This window comes from Rhinatrema bivittatum, chromosome 2, assembly GCF_901001135.1.
Source record: "Rhinatrema bivittatum chromosome 2, aRhiBiv1.1, whole genome shotgun sequence".
NCBI lineage: Eukaryota > Metazoa > Chordata > Amphibia > Gymnophiona > Rhinatrematidae > Rhinatrema > Rhinatrema bivittatum.
Window position 1 is genome coordinate 544,356,788 of NC_042616.1, and position 19,963 is coordinate 544,376,750.

Below are 19,963 nucleotides of genomic sequence, written 5' to 3' on the forward strand. Positions count from 1 at the left end.
TGGGGAGACTGCCTCAGAGAGAGGGAGCACAATCAGATAAGAGAAATCATGGAGGAGGAAGAAGAGACAAGGGGAGAAAGATGGCAAGGAGAGAGCCTAAAAGGGTGAGGACATGGGGGAAATTACTTACCTGATAATTTTGTTTTCCTTAGTGTAGACAGATGGACTCAGGACCAGTGGGTTTATGCTCCCCCTGCCAGCAGATGGAGATGGAGCAAGCTGCCATTACAGTATATGTAGCCCTGCAGCGACCCCAGCCTACCAATATTCTCTTCAAAAGGAACTGTGGACAGACTAGCAAAAACTTGATTAAAAACAGGTAACCAGAACTGTACTCAACCAAAATCCAGTGGGGGCACTGAGAGAGAAAGAATCACCTTGCTGGTGGCTGAAAGGAATCAGTAAGTTTTGCTTGGGAATTTTTTTTTAAGTATTGGGGAGGAAGTAAACTATTGGGGTATATTATTTAGTGTGTTTGTGCTTTAAATAGTCACTAAGGCAGCTAATAAACAGCTGAATTGTAGGTTCTGCATAGGTTGAAGGCTGGATTTCTCGTAGTTGATCACTAATCCCAGGCTTTCCAGACATTGGATCATGGTTAGTAGGCGCTGGGTGGGGGTTGCAGTCAGCAAATGAGGTATGGAAAAACTGTATTCCCTGTTTCCTGAGGTGGGCCATTGCTACCGCTAGGCATTTGGGGAATACTCTCTGGGCGGAGGAAAGTCCAAAGGGAAGAACTCTATTAGTAGGGATGACTATCAACCTGAAAACACAGGTAGCGCCATGAGGAGGGATGCATGGGAATATACGAGTATGCAAGCTTGAGGTCTAGCAAGCACATCCAATCACTGGGTTGGAGAAATGCAGCCAGAATGGATTTAAAGAAGTCATCTTGAATTTCTCTCTGATAAGAAACCTGTTGAGGACTCCAAGCATCCAAGATGGGGCACAATCCTCCCGAAGTTTGGGTATAAGAAAGTATTGGGAGTAGAATCCCTGGCCCCACTGCGAATTGGGGGATCTGCTGGATGGAGTGCTGCCAGAGAAGCATAGAGATCTCCTCCTTCAAGCAGTGGAATGATGTGGACTCACTGGATGGGAAGAATGGGTGCCATCTTGAAATGGAGCGTGCATCTGTCCTTGACTATGGAAAGAACCCAACAGTTTGGAGGTGATGGCTTCCCAGGAGGTTGTAGAAATGGGAAATCCTCCCTCCCGTATGTAGCAGTGGAAGTGGCTCTCGTGCCTCCTAAAATCCCCTCCTGGGGTTTGGGTTATTGTTATTAGTTGGTGGCAGACGTTGCTATCGACCCTGGGGCTGTGGTTGTGTGGATTGCAGAGGTCTCGCCAGGGGGTATGACGGTGGGTAGTAAGCGGAATAGGGTTGAAAGGGGCTTCGCTGGATTTCCTATACACCAGGTAGTATTTCTTAGATGCCAGCTGGTCTGACAGTGACGCCTAGGGGCATCACTGCGATGTTTTGCTCTTTCAGCAGCACCACCACTGTCTCCTGCAACTTGTCCCCAAGAGATTATCAGGGTGACAAGGGAGGTCCGCTAATTTCTCGTGGACATTTTCACAAATAGCCACTGGCTCTAAGCCATGCTATCCTCCGGGCGGCAATGCTCCCTGCTGTGGTGCAGGCAAATGTCTCAAAAGCCTTGTATATCACCCGCAGAAAATGTCCAAGACCTTCCTCCTGGTCGTGGAACTGCTGTGCCATTGCGTCTGGTTGTGAGGTGGTAATGACGAATGGCTTGAGGGACTGCAGGCACTCAAGAGGGTCTGCTTGATATAAAATTGGTGTTGCTGAATCTTGGCATTCAGCATCCACGCTTGAAATGCCTGTTGTCCAAAATCGTCTAGGTATTTGGAGTCCCATGCCAGAGGGGTATTTGAATATAGATGGGATTTCTTGGCTCTCATTGCAGATTCCACTACTTGCCTCATTCGGAACTGAGAAAGGGACTCCCAGGTCCTAGTCATCACTGCGTCCCAGCACCACATGATGGTAGAGTGGTGGGCTCAGAAAGTGTTTTGAAGGTTTTTGATTCCTAGGACTTTCTACCCGGGGGTCCAGCACTTTCCAAGTCTCAGTGTTCAGCTTGGCCCCCACCTTCTCCACAAACTTGGAGTATGAGAGATCTTCGGGGGGGGGGGGGGGGGTGCTCCAGATGCTCCTCCGGCGGGGTCCAAGGGGTATCTCAAACCAGGAAAAGAGGGCAGAGAAGGGGGATGGACGCCTGTCCGAACTGCTGAATCTGCGGTCTGGGCTGCCCTTGTCTCTTGGTGAGGGAGGGGAGTCTCCCCGATGGGAGGTTTCCTATGTAGGCACTGGCAGACAAAGCACGGCCCTGTGTTGATCCTCCACCGAGGCAAGAACTTGGATAAGATGTCAGATCTGAGACATTTCTTGGGATGTCAGAGTCCCTTGGTCATCTCTACGGAAGCGCCTGGGTGGCACAACTGCCCGGAGTATATAGGAGTCAGGTCCCCAAGGTCGATGAGGGACGCATTCTTCCACAGATGACAGCTTGTGGCGCTTTTGGAGAGGGTCCTGAAGGCATGGCAATTCTCACCTATGCCTGCACACTGACAAGGCAGAGAAGACTGGACAATAAGAGCCAGAACCCGTGATGGAAATATTTCCCCATCTGAGAAGACCAGGTCTAATTTTGGAAGGATGCCACCCTTGAGGCTCTGGTGTCAGGGCCAACTCCTTATGGTGGGATGGAGGGTCATGTGTCGCACTGCGCTGTGCTTGCGTTGATGGGCCCGCCAGCATGTCCCGTTGCGTCACTGTGCTTCGGCTTGCTGCGTCGGTGCATGGGTGCTTTGTGCATCAAGCGCTTCTTGTGCTTTGGCTCCGACACATGCGTGGAGTGCCACTTGTGCCCGATCCCAGACAATACATCTCTACGGTGCAACGTCTCAGCCGAGTGCGATGGTCTCGCTTCGGTCAGCGCCAGACTCACCAGCGCATCTGACGCTTTTTGTGCCTTGGGAGAGCACAGGGGGTGGGGTCGGGCCTCTTACTGTCTGTCCGAGGCTGCACTGGGGGTCCCACAGATGCCCTCTTCAACTGCTTGGGGCAGTCCAATCTGAGTGCCAGGGAAGAGTGGGCTGACAGGTGCTCAGACACCGGGGCGTAGGACCCGGAGATATCCTCCTTGAGGCACTCTGCTGCTGGGTCCTGGGGGACATGCATCCGCAGTCCTGACAGACATGTCGTGCTCCGGGCCCAGGCACAAATAATAGTTGTGCCCGTCTGTAGTTGACATGATTTTGCCGCAATGGCAAAACTTGAATCCTGGTGGCCTGGGAGGCATGGCTGGACAAACTTGAAGATCGCTGAAGAAGAAAAGGAATGATCCGAGAGGAGTCGAGGGAGCTCCGTGTGCAGCTCGCAGCGCGGGAAAGAAAAATTGAGAGGAAGAAGGCACCGCATGGGAAAGCACGCACAGCCTCACACAGAGCAAAGTTCTGTCAGCTAGAGAAGCTCCGCCTTGGCCGTCCTGGAAGATGTCCCCAGACAGCATGGCTAATTCAGCCTGCTTATCTGTGGGAAAAACCCCACTATACTGTCTCTGTCTTGCAATTTTTTTTTTTTTTTTTAAACTTCCCCAAGCTCAGCTCTTACCAGCCAAGTACAGAGACTGTCTCCATCTGCAGGGGGAGAGGGCATGTATTGTAACCACCGTGCTCGGCCTCCTGCACCCGCTGCCTTTAAGCTGTACAATCAGCTAAGTCCACACTGGGAAAATCAGCTACTGGACCAAGGCACACATCTGACCTTTTTATTTTATTCGCAATTTATATTCTTGTCAATGTGATGTGTTTATTGGACCTTCAACTCAGATATCACATTTGAAATTTACACACTTCAATCTTTAATGCCTTTCATTTTTGTAAAAAATTATTTCAAAGATTTTTAAATATGGGAAACTACAAGAATAAAAAATGTTTATGACTCTGCTTTTAGGGCCGGATTTTAAATGCCCTGCGCGTGTAAGTCCGGCCGGATTTACCGCACGCAGGGCCCCTCGCGCGCTGGCGCACCTATTTTGCATAGGCCGCTGGCGCGCGCAAGTCCCGGGGCTTCATAAAGGGGCGGGGGGAGGTGGCGTGGTCAGGGGGCAGTTCGGGGTGGGACTGGGGGCGTGGTGCCAGGCCCGGGGGCATGGTCGAGGCCTCTGGACCAGCCCCTGGTTGGGTGATGGCGTGCCAGCAGCCCGCTGGCGCTCGCAGATTTACATCTGCTTTCAGCAGGCGTAAATCTGCCAACAAAAGGTTGGGGGGGTTTATATAGGGCCAGGGGGGTGGGTGGAAAGAAAGTTCCCTCCGAGGCCGCTCCGATTTCGGTGCGGCCTCGGAGGGAACAGGCAGGTTGCACAAATGTGCACCCCCTTGCATGCGCCGACCCCGGATTTTATAAGATACGCGTGTATCTTATAAAATCCAGCGTACTTTTGTTCGCGCAAATTTATAAAATCTACCCCTTAATGTTTTAGTTTCATGTCACCATTGTAAACATGACTTTTTTACATCATGACATTTTTTAATATATGGTTTTAATTTGTGTGTTATTTAATATTATGTTGTTGATTATTTATTGCCTATTCATCTACACTAAATCAAGCGTGTTGTATGATTTGTTTCTAGCCCCTGAGGCAGTCGTTCAACTGCGAAACTCGGCCAGAGTCGGGCTTTAAGAATATACAAGTCTCCACTTCAATAAAGTTTTGAAAAAGACAGTGGCGTCTAATCCTTGTTTTTCTTCCGTATGTATTGTGAGACAGAGCCTATGTGAAGGGGTACATGACAGAGAGACATAGGTAGCCTGTGTGAGGATGTATGTGTGAGAGAAGAAAGGGAGCTTGTGTGGGGTTTGTATGCAAGAAAGAGGGCCCTGTATGAGGGGATGTGTGTGTGCGAGAGAGTGAAAGCCTGTATGAGGGTGTGTGGTTATGTGTATTAGAGAGAGGGAGCATGTGTGAGAGAGAGGGAGGGGCAGAACTGAGAACAGGGTCAAACTCTGGGACTGGCGATAGAGTGGAAGGGGGTTGCGCCTAGAGGTGGAGGGGAGAGATACTGGCAGGTGGAAGGTGTTGGGGCCTGAGAGGGCAAAGTGGCCAGTGGGGTAGGGAAAGTGAGTGGAAGGGTCACTTTCAGTGAATTTCTAGGGAAACTCTGCTCAAAATATTTAAAATTCTGCATCTTTAAGTAGTAACTTTTTTCTGTATTAATTTAAAATGTAATTATTTATTTATGAACTTTTAATATGCCGATATTCGTGAGACCAATCATACCAGTTCACAATAAACTCATGGAGAAAAGGAAATAGAAATTACAAATAACCGGGGAAGGGGAGCAGAGGAGGAAAGGAGGGAGAGGGGGGGTAGGGAGAAAGCTAGAGCCTGAGGGGCGTGAAAAGCAAGAGTAGGAGAGAAAGGAGAAAAAAGTGGATAGGAACTGAAATAACAGTCTTAACAATATCCTTAGTGGAATAACAGCATTAACAAAATCCTTACATTTCAATAGATTGCATAATTAACCTTTTCGTGGAGGGAGGTGTGGCAGGACGTAGTGTGGCGATGTGGCAGGGGCAGGGGGGATTAGGTTTGGTTAGTGTCGGGGTAGGCCTGCAGGAAGAGCCATGTTTTGATGCCTTTTTTGAAGTTGAGTAGGGAGGGTTCGAGGCGGAGAGAGGTGGGGAGTGAGTGCCATAGGGTGGGTCCTGCTATGGTAAATGCTCTATCTCTGGTGGAGGAGAGATGCGCAGTTTTTGAGTGGTGGGGTGTGGAGGGTGCCAGCTAAGGTGGCTCTGGAAGGGTGATTGGATGCACGGAAGCGTGGCATTTCCTTGAGCCAGGCGGGTTGTTGCTATAGAGTACATTGTGAAGAACGGTGAGGGTTTTGTATTTTATGCGGAAGGGGATGGGGAGCCAATGCAAATCCTTTAGGACTGGGGTGATATGTTCTCTTTTTCGGGTGTCAGTGATTATTCTTGCAGGATTTGTAAGGGTTTGATGGTAGAGTATGGGAGGCCTATGAGGAGGGAGTTGCAGTAGTCTAGTTTCGATAGAATGGTAGACTGCAAAACTAGACGGAAAATCTTTGGCGTGGAGGAGGGGTTTTATTTTTTTGAGAATGTGTAGTTTAAAGAATCCCCCTTTTAGAAGTGATTTGATGTGGGTTTTAAGGTTGAGGTGTTGGTCTAATACTACACCTAGATCTCTTACGGATGGTATAAGGGGGAGGCAGTGTGGCAGAGGGGGGTGGGGACGTTGAATGAGGTTTGAGATGTGAGTTCAGGATTGTTAGATATGAGGAGAATTTCTGTTTTGGTTGTGTTGAGTGCGAGCTGGAGGTTGGTTAAGAGGATGTTGATGGAGGCTAAGCAGGAGTCCCAGAATTGCAGAGTGTCTTTGATGGTTTTTTGAATGGGGATGAGGATCTGCACATCATCCGCATACAGGAAGAAATTGAGCCCGAGGTCAGAGAGTAGGTGGCAGAGGGGGAGGAGATAGATATTGAAAAGGGTGGAGGATAGGGAGGAGCCTTGTGGGACACCTTGCATGAGGGGGATGGGTGGGGATTGAGAATGGTTAATTTTAACTAGGTATTCTCTGTGGGTGAGGAATGATGTGAACCAAGAGAGTACTGTGCCTGATATGCCTATCTCTGACAACCGGGATAGAAGGATTTGGTGGTTGACAGTATCGAAGGCCGCAGAGATATCTAGGAGGGCGAGTAGATAGGAGTTTCCTTGGTCCAGGCCTATGTGAACTGTATTAGTGATAGCTAGAAGGAGGTTTTCAGTATTACGACCTTTCCGGAAGCCAAATTGGGAGGGATGCAGGATGCTATGGTCTTCCAGATAATCTGAGAGTTGGGTATTGACTACTTTTTGAGGATTTTGGATACAAAAGGCAAGTTGGATATGGGCCGATAGTTTGGAGGGGTCATTAGCATCTAAGGTGGGTTTTTTAAGGAGGGGCTTGACGATAGCAAGTTTAAGAGGGTCTGGGACTTTGCCAGAAGTAAGTGAGCAGTTGATTAGGTCTACGAGGAGCTTGGTTATGGAGGTGGGGATGGAGAGGAGGGTTTTAGAGGGGATGCTGTCAGCAGTGTGGGAGGCGGGTTTCATCTTTTTTAGTATATTTTCTATTTCCAGTGTGGAGGTGTTGTCAAAGGTGTGAAAGGTGATTCCATTGGTTTTGGAAGGTAGGGAGGGTGGCGGAGGGTTTGGAGGTGAATCGAAGCAGAATATTATGAATTTTGTTTTGGAAATATTTAGCCAATTCAGCACATTTTTCATTAGAGTTTTCTTCTTGGGAGTTGGGGATTGTGGGGGGGCTTAGTGAGCTCTGTAACATAAGAGAAGAGGACATTGGAGTTGAATTGATAGTTGTGGATTTTAGTTGCGTAGAAATCCTTTTTTGCTTGTATGGTGGCCTGTCGGTAAATATGTAGCGTGTGTTTGTATGTTGACTTGAGTGTGGGTGAGGGTTTTTTGCGCCAGGCGCGCTCTTTTGCTCTGAGGTCTTGTTTGATCAGTCTGAGTTCGTTAGTGTACCATGGTTTTTTGTCGGTGGTTGAAAGGGGTATTTTTTTGTGTATCAAGGGGCAGAATTCGTCTGCTATCCTTGTGTTGATGTTGTTCCAGGATTGCAGAGCTGTGTCTGGGCTGGTGAGGTCCAGGTTTTTATCTGTTTTGTCAAAGGCGAGGGTGAGGTCCTCCGAAGAGCAGAATTTACGGAAAGTGATGGTCTTGCTGGAGGTATTGGACTTACCCTGTGAGAGGTGGCTTCTGGAGAGGGTGGTGTTGATAGTAAGATGGGCGTTGATAATGAAATGATCGGACCATGGTATGGGGGTGGCAGATGGGGTGGTGGGCGAGGTGATGTGGGTGTTGATGAAGAGGAGGTCGAGGGTGTGACCAGCATTGTGTGTGGGTGAGTTGATGAATTGTCGGAAGCCTAGGGCCTGGAGACTGATCAGCAGGGTTTTCGCAAGATGGTGTGATAGGGGTGACATCTACATGAAGGTTGAAGTCTCCGAGGATGACTGCAGGAGTGTCAGGTTTGACGTTGTCTGTTATGTATTCTATAATGGGGGATGGATCGTGTTCGATTAGACCTGGGGGAGCATAGATGAGGCAAATCTGCAGGGTCTTGGATTTGAAGAGCCCAATTTCTAATCTAGGGGTGGGTGTGAGGGATGGAGTTTGAGGTTGAGGTGTTTTTTTAGCGGCTAAAAAGTAACCCTCCACCTTTTTCTTGGGATATTGAAGATGTCGTAGATCTGTAAGGGTAGTTGATTAACGAAAACATGATCAGTGTCTTTTAGCCATGATTCAGTAATGGCACATATGTCAGGGTTGTCATCTGTGAGGATATCGTGGAGGATGGGCGCTTTTTTAAGGATAGATTGTGCACTGAATAGAGATATGGCTAGAGATGTTAGGCTTAGGATTTGGGAGAGGTAATTACTGTACTTAAAGACTGTCATGTAAATTGTGTTATTTTGACCAATATAAAGTTTGCAAAATTTTGCTGAATTTTGTGTTTTTGTGCACAGAATTCCCCCAGGAGTAAGTTAATGCATATCTAGTTGCTCATTTTATCAGAGTTGAATATGTTGCTTTTAAAGTAATCAAGCTGTTTTCTTTGGGTGGCAATACAAACACCCTGTTAATTCAAGAGGAACAGTTTTGAATATGCAAGCTGCAGCTTTGCAAGGCATTAATTCAGACATTGTTTGCTTTATATTACAGTAAAACAAATGTTTCTGCATGGAATTGATTTTGTGTGATTATAATGTATTGTGATTTTCCCATGGGATGCATATTTGAGAGCATGTATTGACTTATGTAGCCAAGATTCTTTACTTATAAAGTGACACTTTCATCCATAATCTACAAATGTCAATATATGTTGCATGTTTTAAATTGGACGAGATGATTGTTTTCAAACTGAGAAATGAACTAATTTTGTAAGATATAAAATATGAAGCTCAATGTGAAATACTATGGGGGCTGTGCACACTATGCACATTAAGCATTAGAGCCTTGGCATGCATACTAAATTAATTCCACAAGATATCAGTGCATTTATGCTAAAATAACTGTATGCATGTGTAACCCCCCATGAGTGGAGCAGGAATGGTGTCATCTAATTTTTTTTTTGTTAATTACTCAAACTTACTTTTCTTTTTTTCATTATATGTATGATAGTCTTACTAGCATACAGCTGTAGTAGAGAAAGATTTAGTTAGTAAAGAAATCTTCCTGAATTTTATCTCCCCAAGTAGCTAGGAGATTTAATTCCAATCCCCTCTTCCAAAAAAAAACCCCAGACCATACAGGTCTCAAATTTGCCCTTTATATCAGCTGTTCACTCTGCACGGGTACCTGTGCAGAACCAGTGCTTGAGCACTGGGTCAGTTTTTACAGTTTCTGGTATTAATACCAGCCTCTGACTGAATAAATCCTTTGGCATATTGTCCAAGTTCACATTTAAACCGATTCAATTCAAGCATTTCTTCACTCAAACTTTCAACTACAGCAATTCCAATTTTTCAAATCATCTCTGCTGATAATTAACCTTAAACTACATTTCCTTCCACCCACATTTCTCTTTTTGCACACCCTCTCAAGGGTTCTCTTTTTCTAGTAGAGCTGTACATTGGGTTAGAATATGTAACTCCTGGTTGGGGAAGGGATTTCCTTACTGGAAAAGGGGTCATTACTTCCACATTTGCTTATGCAGATAGTAAAGTGGACCGGGTCCCAGTTATCATAGAAGATCATGCCGGGGTGAGGTCTTTGCAGGGCCTGGGATTGCATGCCGACTTCACTGGCCCTGAAGAGTGCTGCCATTTGAGGCATTTGTGACCCCAGCTGAAAGTCGGGGAGACAACCCCCATTTTGGTAAGCCCTGCCCTCCAGGGCCCACTCCTGCTTGGGAAGGTCCACAGGCTCTACCAAGCCCACAGGCTGGCCACGCCAGTGGACCACATCCCTAGAGGTCCCTTTCACACACCCCATCCTGCAAAGGGTCAAACCCACAAAACGTTTCCCACTTTTAAGTGTCCAGCTAAATCTTGATCGCCCAGAGAACACACCCCACTCCCCCCCCTCCCCCTCGAATCACTCTTAACAGCATTGCTCTTCCTCTAAAAAAAAAAAAAAAAGGGACTTCAGTAGTGTTTTAGCAGTATTACAACAGCGCAGTTAAAACAGTTACCAACCAAGTCGAACACGATAAGTTTAAATAAATAGTCTCCCCCACCCAGAATATCTTTTGACTATTGAAAACCAAAGCAGGGGTCTCCCCCACAAATACAACCGTCTGCCAAGGTTAAGGATCTTTGTCTTTCGAGTTTTTAAACGGACAAAAAAAATAAATAAAAAATTAAACCTACGTTGTACCAACTCTAACAACGCCGGTAACAACCTTCTTCTTTCCTCCCGAAGCCACGTTCCGGCTCTCCTTAACGGTGCTTTTTCCAGGTGCCGAGAGCTTTCCTGGGATCACTACAGCCACTGGCAACAAAATAGTCCCAGACTCACAATCCCAGTCCTCTTAAACGAGACCCTTTAACCTCCCCATAACACCTTCCTGGATACAGGGACGATATTTGGCTCACAGTTACAACATTCAAATGGAACATCATCATCTGTGCATGCTACTTCCGTAGTGAGGCCGTCACACCCTCGGTATCCTTACGCCTCGGGCTCATACACTAACATTACCTGCACGCGTACAAGTCCGTTATAGTATTGCCAACCTCGCTTATTTCCCCCGAGTTTGGGCTTTTTTTTTTTTTTTTTTCCTTCAGTTCGCGGGTTCCTTACTATTGGGCGTTTTTTGCTGTCAATCGCATTTCTTTAGGGCTTGGTGGGTGGGACTTGAGCCCAGCTGTCCCTGTAATTGGCTGCTGCTGCGTTCCAGGCCTGTCCACGAGGATCACGTGGGCAGACAGGTAGTGTACTGCAAGCAACTGTTGTCTAGTGATCCTGGAAGGTTTTATGCAGCAAGCAGGTAGGCTTGAACGCTGAGTGGAGTGAAGCACTTAACTGGCAACAATCAAAAAGAAGAGGTACATGTATGTGTGGGGACCAGACATGTGCTGCTGGGGGGGGAGAGGGGGAAAGAATGTCTGCGTGTGGGGGGATCAGACATGTGCTGGAGGGGGAAAGAATGGGGGGGGAGAGGGGGAAAGAATGTCTGCGTGTGGGGGGATCAGACATGTGCTGGAGGGGGAAAGAATGGGGGGGGAGAGGGGGAAAGAATGTCTGCGTGTGGGGGGATCAGACATGTGCTGGAGGGGGAAAGAATGGGGGGGGGGGGAGAGAATGTGTGGGAGGGGCAGGAATGTGCTGCTGGGGGGAGAGAATGAGTATGGGGGGATCAGACGTGCTGTGGGGAGAGAATGAGTATGGGGGGGATCAGACATGTGCTGGGGGGAGAGAATGAGTATGGGGAGGATCAGACGTGCTGCTGGGGGGAGGGAGAGAATGAGTATGGGGAGGATCAGACGTGCTGCTGGGGGGGGGGGAGAGAATGAGTATGGGGGGGTCAGACGTGCTGCTGGGGGGAGGGAGAGAATGTGTGTGGAGGAGGCCAGACATGTGCTGCTGGGGGGTGGGAAGGGGGATAGAATGAGTGTGGGGGGGCAGACATGCGCTGCTGGGGGGAGGGAGAGAATGTGTGTGTGGGGGGCAGACATGTGCCGCTGGGGGGGGGGGAGAGAATGTGTGTGGAGGAGGCCAGACGTGCTGCTGGGGGGTGGGAAAGGGGATAGAATGAGTGTGGGGGGGCAGACATGTGCCGCTGGGGTGAGGGGAGAATGTGTGTGGTGGGGGGGGGGGGCAGACATGTGCCGCTGGGGGGGAGGGAGAGAATGTGTGTGGGGGGGGAGCAGACATGTGCCGCTGGGGGGAGGGAGAGAATGTGTGTGGAGGAGGCCAGACGTGCTGCTGGGGGGTGGGAAGGGGATAGAATGAGTGTGGGGGGGCAGACGTGCTGTGGGGAGGGAGAATGTGTGTGTGTGTGTGTGTGAGGGGGCAGACATGTGCTGCTGGGGGGGGAGGGAATGTGTGTGTGGGGGGGCAGATGTGCTGCTTGGGGGGGAGGGGAGAGAATGTGGGGGGGGAAAGAATGTGTGGGGGGGGGCAGACGTACTGCTGGGGGGGGAGAATGTGTGGGGGGGGCAGACGTGCTGCTGGGGGGGGAGGGATGAGAATGTGTGTGGGGGCAGACATGTGCTGCTGGGGGGGAGAGGGGGAAAGAATGTGTGTGTGGGGGGGCAGATGTGCTGCTTGGGGGGAGGGGAGAGAATGTGGGGGGGGAAGAATGTGTGTGTAGGGGCAGACGTACTGCTGGGGGGGGAAGAATGTGTGGGGGGAGGCAGACGTGCTGCTGGGGGGAGGGAGAGAATGTGTGTGGGGGGGCAGACATGTGCTGCTGGGGGGAGAGAGGGGGAGAGAATGTGTGTGGGGGGGGGCCAGACGTGCTGCTGGGGGGGGGAGAGAGAATGTTTGGGGGTGGCAGACATGTGCTGCTGGGGGGGGGGAGAGGGGGAAAGAATGTGTGTGTGGGGAGGCCAGACATGTGCTGGTGGGGAGGGGGAGAGAATGTGTGTGTGGGGGTGTTGTGGTTTTTTTTTATTTTGTTTTGTTTTTCACTTTGAAGGAGCTACAGAGTTCAGTGTTTGAGACTGGAGTGGTGGTGCACCAGGCAACCATACAACTGGCCTGCATGGGAGGGAGGCTAGATATAAGCCATTACTAAATAATGTATTGTGAGTTTAAAAATTTACTTTTAGCACTTACTGTCTGGAAAAATCTATGTAACATTATGTAATCAACAAAAATCTGATGGACACTTTTAGGGGGTTAAATACTATTGCAAGCTACTGTATTTCCTCCATTACACTCACAAAAGTATTTTTTAAGTATTTTCTGTGTATAAATAGCTTCTAACATAGGGAAGCAAGACCTGCGATTCACTATCCGAATCCTCTCTCCCCCCATAAATAACACACTGTACACATTGTGGCGTTAAACACAAGGCCGCAGTTTATTAGACCACAGAACCCGAGCTCTTGAACTTATATATACAATTCAATATACATTTCCCCCTCCCTTTCACCCCCTCTTCACTTAGCACCATGTCCCAGTGGTAAGACTCGTCCGAAGCTCCCCCCGCTTACCCTGCCACGGCTCCAGCGAGGGTAAGCGTGCGGCCTGAGCATTGCCCCCCCCCCCCCCCCCCCCCTTGCTCTTAGGCCTTCCCATGTAGCAGCCCCAAACTACACGAGCATTTCCCCCTCCTCCAATGTCCTTTGCAAACCAAATACAACACATTTCAACTTAGAGCTCGGGTTTTCCGCCACAAACAAAAGTAACTTGTTCCCCTACTGCAGCCCTCTATCTACGCAACTGTTGCACAAAACCTTCCTCCAAGGCATTATTGAACAAATCCATGCCAATTTCAGAAAGATGAATCCCATCCCCTAAAAAGAAGCCACCCAAAACCTCCCACGATCATGTATGCTGAACCAACCATTTGCCAATCTGTCGATTCAGCTTTTTGACCCCTCTACACCATAAAAGTTCCGAACTGTGTTTGATTCAAATTATGATGTCCAACCATCCCACCCTTGTATCTGGCATATCATTTAAAATACGCACTAAATCCTTACGCATTAATGTCAGCAATTTACGACACGACATCTTCCCAATGTCATTACCCCCTAAATGAATAATCATCATCTTGGGGGCACCCCAGATTTTTCCTGCCGCTGGAGGAAAGAGCGCAACTCACCCCAACGCATACCCCCCCTTCCCAACCATTGCACAAACCATTACATTTGTTCAAATTTAAATTCTCTCCATAAGGCCTCTTCGCAGCCCTCTTCTGTGCACGATGAACGAATGAATGGCCCACAACCCAGGCACATTCCCGTTTGGGTACGACCCTCGCATCTGTAAAACAAATGACTGCATTAACCCTAGTCCTGATACCCGTCCCCGTCCCCTCACTCCGCCTCATTCCGTACATACGACCTGAAAGCAGCTAATTTCCATCTTCCTATTGCTTGAATCTGTGTTTTCTGACAAACCTAAGTCCGCCGCCGCAGTCGCCACTCCTATGCGGAAAGAATGCGGCGAATAAAACTCCTTCTCCCAGCCGAGGCCTTCTACTGCCTTCTGCAACACGCGAGGTGAACTGAAAAAACTGTCAATGGTAAGCCATCTTCGTGAATCAAAAATGATCCACCTATATGCGGCCGTACCTGAACGAACGCTTTTGTGCCCCTAACCGGACACACTATCTCGTCCCGCGCCTTTACCAACGATATCCAGCTCTCTGGGCAACCCTGATCCGTCAGATTTGCAGATGCGCATTGTGATCTTATTCTCGTACACCCACATGTCTTGTGCTCGTAATCCTTTACCCCTCGCCCCATCTTTTGATTGTGCCACTAATTCTCCCACGCTCATGGCCCCGAAAAAAGCGAGCGAAAAGTCTACCCGAAACAACAAAACTCGTATCTCGACCTACACACCCCCACTAACTGCCTTGCTATCTGTAAAAGGCCAGCATACCGTATGGGTCTCCTGGAATCACGGTGCTCCGTTTGCTAACCCCTTAACACTCTCTGTACTATGAAACTCTGCATAGGAGTTCCGTAACCACCCAACTTTTGAAAGAATGCAAACCCAGCAATCTGGCAACGCACCGACACTCTAGTATAATCCGCACCCTTAGCCCACAACACATACCTCACTATGTCCCCTTCACTAACGTTCCCCCCCCCCATCCACCCCCACGCCCTCAAAAAATGAGACACCAATGCCCTGCCCGTCATATAGGATCTCCACGTAGACGGTGCCATGGATCGACGAATCAAATGCCATGTCTCTTCAAGCCAAGGTTCCACAGATGTTCCGGGAACTTCTCTCCCGCTGAACTTGAGTGAGGCGCCTCCGCCCAGAACACGTCCCACTTGAAATGAGAAAGGGCATCCGCAATCACATTTCTGCAACCTGCCACATGACTTGCCTTATTAGTTACATTCTATTTTAAACACAACATTATCAATTCCCGCAACAATCCCGATACCATTAAGCATCTAGCCGATTGCCTGTTGACTACCTGCACAACACCCAAATTATCGCACCACCATATGACCTTCTTGTTCTGCAATTAGCTGCCCCAAATCATTACCGCTACTATCATTGGGAAAAGCTCCAAAAATGTGATATTTTTTTGTGAGTCCCTGCTCTTCCCGACACGTCGGCCACTATTCGGCGCACCAATTACCCTGAAAATACACACCAAACCCACTCGCGCCCGCTGCATCAGAGTACAACTCCATGGCCTCGTTCGATGTCTCCTTATCCTGCATCATGCACACTCCGTTGAACGAGTCTAAAAAACCCTCCCAAATGCCCAATTCTTCTTTAACTGCTTTCGTAACTCGAATGAAATGATGACCCGCCGTTACTCCCACTGTCCTGGCAGATAGTCGTCGTATAAACGCCTTACCCATGGGAATGACACGACAGGCAAAATTGAGCAAACCGATCAAGGATTGCATCTGTTTAAGCGTCACCTTAACCGCTCCACGAACTAACCTCACTAATTCCTTCAGATGCACAACCATATCCCACGGTAACCGAGACACCATCGCCACAGAATCCAACTCGATACCCAAAAATGTAATCCGTGTGGCTGGTCCCTCCGTTTTTTCCCCCGCAATGGGAACACCCAACTCCCTAGCAACCCGCAGGAAACCCTTCAACTGATCTAAGCACGCTCCTGACTCTGGAGGACCCACAAACAAAAAATCATCTAAATAATGCAACATATCCTTACACCCATTGTGCTGCATCGTAGCCCATTGCATAAAAGTGCTGAAAGCCTCAAAAAACGTGCAAGAGACTGCACAGCCCATCGGGAGACATCTGTCCACAAAGTAACCCCCATCGAAATAAAAACCCAATAACAGAAAACAACTCGGATGAATCGGTATCAACCAAAATGCCGATTCAATGTCCGCCTTGGCTAGCAAAACCCCAAAACCTGCATCCCGCACTAAAGCAATGCCCTCGTTGAAGGAAGCGTACTGCACTGAACATTTATGCCTGGGAATAAAATCGTTTATCGACCCTCCTTCCGGATATGATAAATTCAATATCAGTCGGAATTTTCCTGGTGCCTTCTTTGGAATCACTGCCAGAGGAGACAAGTGCATTCTATGGTACGGTCGCATCGTAAAAGGTCCCACCACCCTCCCTAACTTTATTTCCGCCTCTAACTTCTGTCGCGCTATGTCTGCCAGTCTATACGCCGACCTAGCATTCCTCGCCCGCCCCCCCTCCCCAGGCCCCTCATAAGGAATTGGAACCCCTCCCTAAACCCTTCCAGCAAAAATTTTGCCCTTTCTACATCCGGATAACACCTCAAGCTCTGTCCCAATGCCAAGAGCACTATGGGTGAATTCGCCTTCCGATATAGCAAATCAAGGTTTACTGCTTTTGAGAATGGCAGATCCCTGCCCCTGTCCACACTTAATGGCTGGGTGGGATCCTCCACCTGTAGCACAGGCGTGCCTAAATTTACATTGTGGGAACAAACAGGTAAGTTTGTTAAATCTCCAACAAATGTCGGAACCTCCCCCCCCCCCCCCCCCCCCCCCCCCCCCCCCCGATTCGGACCTACGGACTGCTCCTGAGCCTCGAAAGGAACCACCTAATCCCCCCTCCGGCTCCCATCCCAACTTGGTTACTAATGCCACCCACTCCCGCTGCCCCTCCTTTCGCTGCACTGGCTCCCTTGATAGTCATCTGTGTAAGCCACAGATGGATGTCTTGTGTACTCCAAGACATATATTTGTTAGCTGCCATCTTGTCCCTAAATTTCTCATTGTAGTTGAGCCAAGCCCAACCTTCATAATCCTTGAACGCGCCCAATATGCTGTCCGCGTAAGACAGCAATGCACCATATTGAGTATGGTCAAAGTGGCTCACTACGCTTTAAAAACCGCCTCACCCAGTTAACAATATTATTAGAGATTTTTATTCCTCCTTCACCCTGTTTCCCTTCTTTTTGGATTTCTTCCTGTTTCTTATTTCCACGCCTTCCTTCCAGCAACCTAAAAATATTAACAAACTTGTGTTTGCAAATACGCTTTACTATCCGCTTAGGAACTTCCTCCCGAAGCTCCGTTAACGAAGCCAAGGCTGGATGTCCCATATCCTGTTTAGGGCCCTCCCCTAGCACTGAGTGTTGTCCCCTCTCTACATCGCTGGAACTCGAAGAAGTAGAAGAAGAACTGGACGAAGAACTGTCCCTGGCCCTTTTCGCCTTTCTAACCAGTGCCTGCTCCGTCTGGCTGCCTCCACCTAAAACCTTACCTGCACCGTCTCCAGCAGCGCTGTGCTCCGTCTCCCTTGCTGGACTGCTCCTCCAACCCTCCGTCGCATGCCCTGCTGTCGGCGCCCTTGCTGTTCCCGTCTGCTCGCACTGTACTGGAAAAGGTCTGTCCCTCCACTCTTCTTGTCTCGACATCCCTGGGATCGCAGTGTCATCTGCATCTGCAAAACAGACCCCTGTGCGACTCCCCTTGCTCCCCTCCCTCTGCTCCCGGGCAAGCAAGGCCCAAACTCAAACTACTGACAGGCAAAGCTTGCTGCGTCTCCCTCCCCCAGTCCTCCCCCGCAAAAAGTTCCCTCCCCTGTGACACTACCTCCCCTGTACTCCACCCCCCAAAGCCCTGAGACCCCCATCCCCCTGGTGTACCCAAAACCACTGACCTAGTGTTTTTCCTGGCTTCTGATAAATCTAAGTGTCTCTCTCTGGCCCTAGCCCCAGGGCCCGGGATCCGCATGGGAGGCAGAGCCCCCTCCTCCGTCACTGCCTGATCATTGCTCGGCAACCAGTGCCTAGCCCGCTTCTTCTTCCCCTGCCCCCACTGAGACCCACTGCTATGGGAGGGGGGGGGGCGGCCTCCCTGGAAATCTCGCTGAAGGCAGCCTCCCTGGCGAGGAAGCCGGGGTTTCGCAGCGCCTCCCCCCGCTGGGCGTGGCCTGAACTCATCGGCGATCCCGTGCACCATTCTGGGCCGGCCGGGCCCTGCTCCTGCCGCAGCTGCCCGAGCGGACTGCCTCGTCCTCCAACGGAGCCTGGAGAATGGCTGAAGCTGTAATTATAGCCTCCGGACCGCTGCGAAGGGCCTGCTGAATCCCGTCCTCCGAACCCATGGCAGCCTCCTCCCCATAAAGGTCCCCTGCCCTCCTCGTGGAGAGAGATTTCAGCGGTAAGCCAAGGCCACGAGGGGGGGGGGGGCCCCAGCCGCCTCGAAAATCTCCATTTCCTCCAGGTCAGGCTCAGGGCCGCTCTCCCCTGAATCCACTTGAGGGGGGGGCCGCGGGGGGGGGGCGAACTCTGGGGGAAGGATCGGATGGCCAGATGGACCCTGCAGGCTAACGCTCGGGGGCGCCGACACTAGACTCACCGGTCCGATCTGTGCTGCTGGTAGGTCAGGAAACCATCTACCTCTCTCCATCCTTGCTCTCGGTGCTGCAACAACCCTATGGGGCCTGTCAGCATTCCTAGCGCGAGCCCTGTGCATTCTTCAATCCGCAAGCCCCCGCAAGTGATAACTTTTAACCTAATAAAGGCAGCCAGCAAACAGCACTGAAGCAAAAACCAGAAAACCTGCGCTCTGCTTCGCTGCTGGTTCCTGACTGCCATTATTAACTCCTAAGCCCGCCAAAAGCTCCCGACCAATGACAGCGCAGCAATTTGAAACTGTTGCTATTGTCATCCTAAATCACGCCCCTCCCCCGCCCCCTGTTATCCTGCCAACGCTCCCCGTAGCTTGTCCCATGTTATAAGCGGCAGCGCAAAACTAGTTCACGCTGCCTTCTCTAATAAAAGTAGTTTTAATATCGTGTTTTGGGCTTGTTTTTTTGGAAAATAGCGCTTGTTTTTTCATGGAAACCTGGCAACCCTGGTCCGTTACAACGCGTCCCTGTTCGACGCCTACTTCGGCAGGTCTCGCAGCTCTAAAGTGGCTCCCTCTACTGCAGGGAACTATGGCTTACTATTGGGTTCTTTGCTCTTATTGTATGGAGCTAACGATTCACCTGCTTCTATTTCAAGTGGGGCTTGCTACACTTTTTATACCCCCTCGGGGCTCTAATTTTATTCCCCTTCTCCCGGCTTTTTCTAGTAGCTGCCCCGTCTCCACTTCCAGATTTGCGGCAGCCGAGGATGTCCCCTGACCCCACACGTGGGGTGGTGGTAGGAGCTGGCAGCTGTTTCCAGCTGCTTCCTGCATGCTCACAGCAGCAGAGGGAGCCTTCCAAACGGCTCCCTTCTGCTTTTCTGTCTGGCTCATTGGGCTGTGGGAGCAGCCTCTCTCTGCTCTTTTTCCTCAGAGGAAAGGGAAAGTAGGAGACATAGAATCATAGAAATGACGGCAGAAAAAGACCAATCGTCCCATCCAGTCTGCCCAGTAAGCTCCCACACTATTTTCCCATACTTATCTGTTTCACCAACCACCAAGTTCAGGGCCCTTGTTGGTAACTGATTCAAATTTCCTGCCATTGATACAGAGAGTAATGTTGGAGTTGCATCAAAGGTGAGCATAAGGCTTAATGGTTACGGATAGTAACCACCGCATCAAGCAAGTTACCCCGATGCTTGTTTATCCAGACTGCACAGATCAATGCCTTGTTGGATGTTGTCTGAATGTAAATCCTCTTTTCCACATCTATCCCTGCCGTTTAAGCAGAGAGCAACGCTGTATAATCATTCAAAGTGATGTATCAGGCTTAATTGGTTTAGGGTAGTAACTGCTGTAATAAGCAAGCTACCCCCATGCTTATTTGTTTACCCAAATTGAGAAGTTCAGTCCTTGTTGGTTGTTATCTGAATGC

The 19,963-nt window shown here is 49.6% G+C and overlaps 1 protein-coding gene and 1 long non-coding RNA gene across 4 annotated transcripts in view; one reads left to right on the forward strand and one right to left on the reverse strand.

Moving 5' to 3' along the window:
- The window catches only part of LOC115085173 (cytosolic non-specific dipeptidase-like), a 139,831-nt gene extending 128,981 nt beyond the window's left edge, over window positions 1-10,850 (reverse strand). The window contains exon 1 of one of the 2 annotated variants that reach the window (XM_029590876.1): window positions 10,760-10,850. The gene's annotated coding sequence lies outside the window, so the exon portion shown is untranslated. Of the gene's footprint in view, window positions 1-10,428; window positions 10,644-10,759 lie in introns of those variants that run through there. The other variant, XM_029590875.1, reaches the window with a different exon arrangement.
- Window positions 10,851-10,979: 129 nt separating this feature from the next.
- LOC115085174 overlaps window positions 10,980-19,963 on the forward strand; it is a 50,176-nt gene continuing 41,192 nt past the window's right edge. The window contains exon 1 of one of the 2 annotated variants that reach the window (XR_003854752.1): window positions 10,980-11,048. This is a non-coding gene — a long non-coding RNA (uncharacterized LOC115085174). Of the gene's footprint in view, window positions 11,107-19,963 lie in introns of both variants that reach the window. The other variant, XR_003854751.1, reaches the window with a different exon arrangement.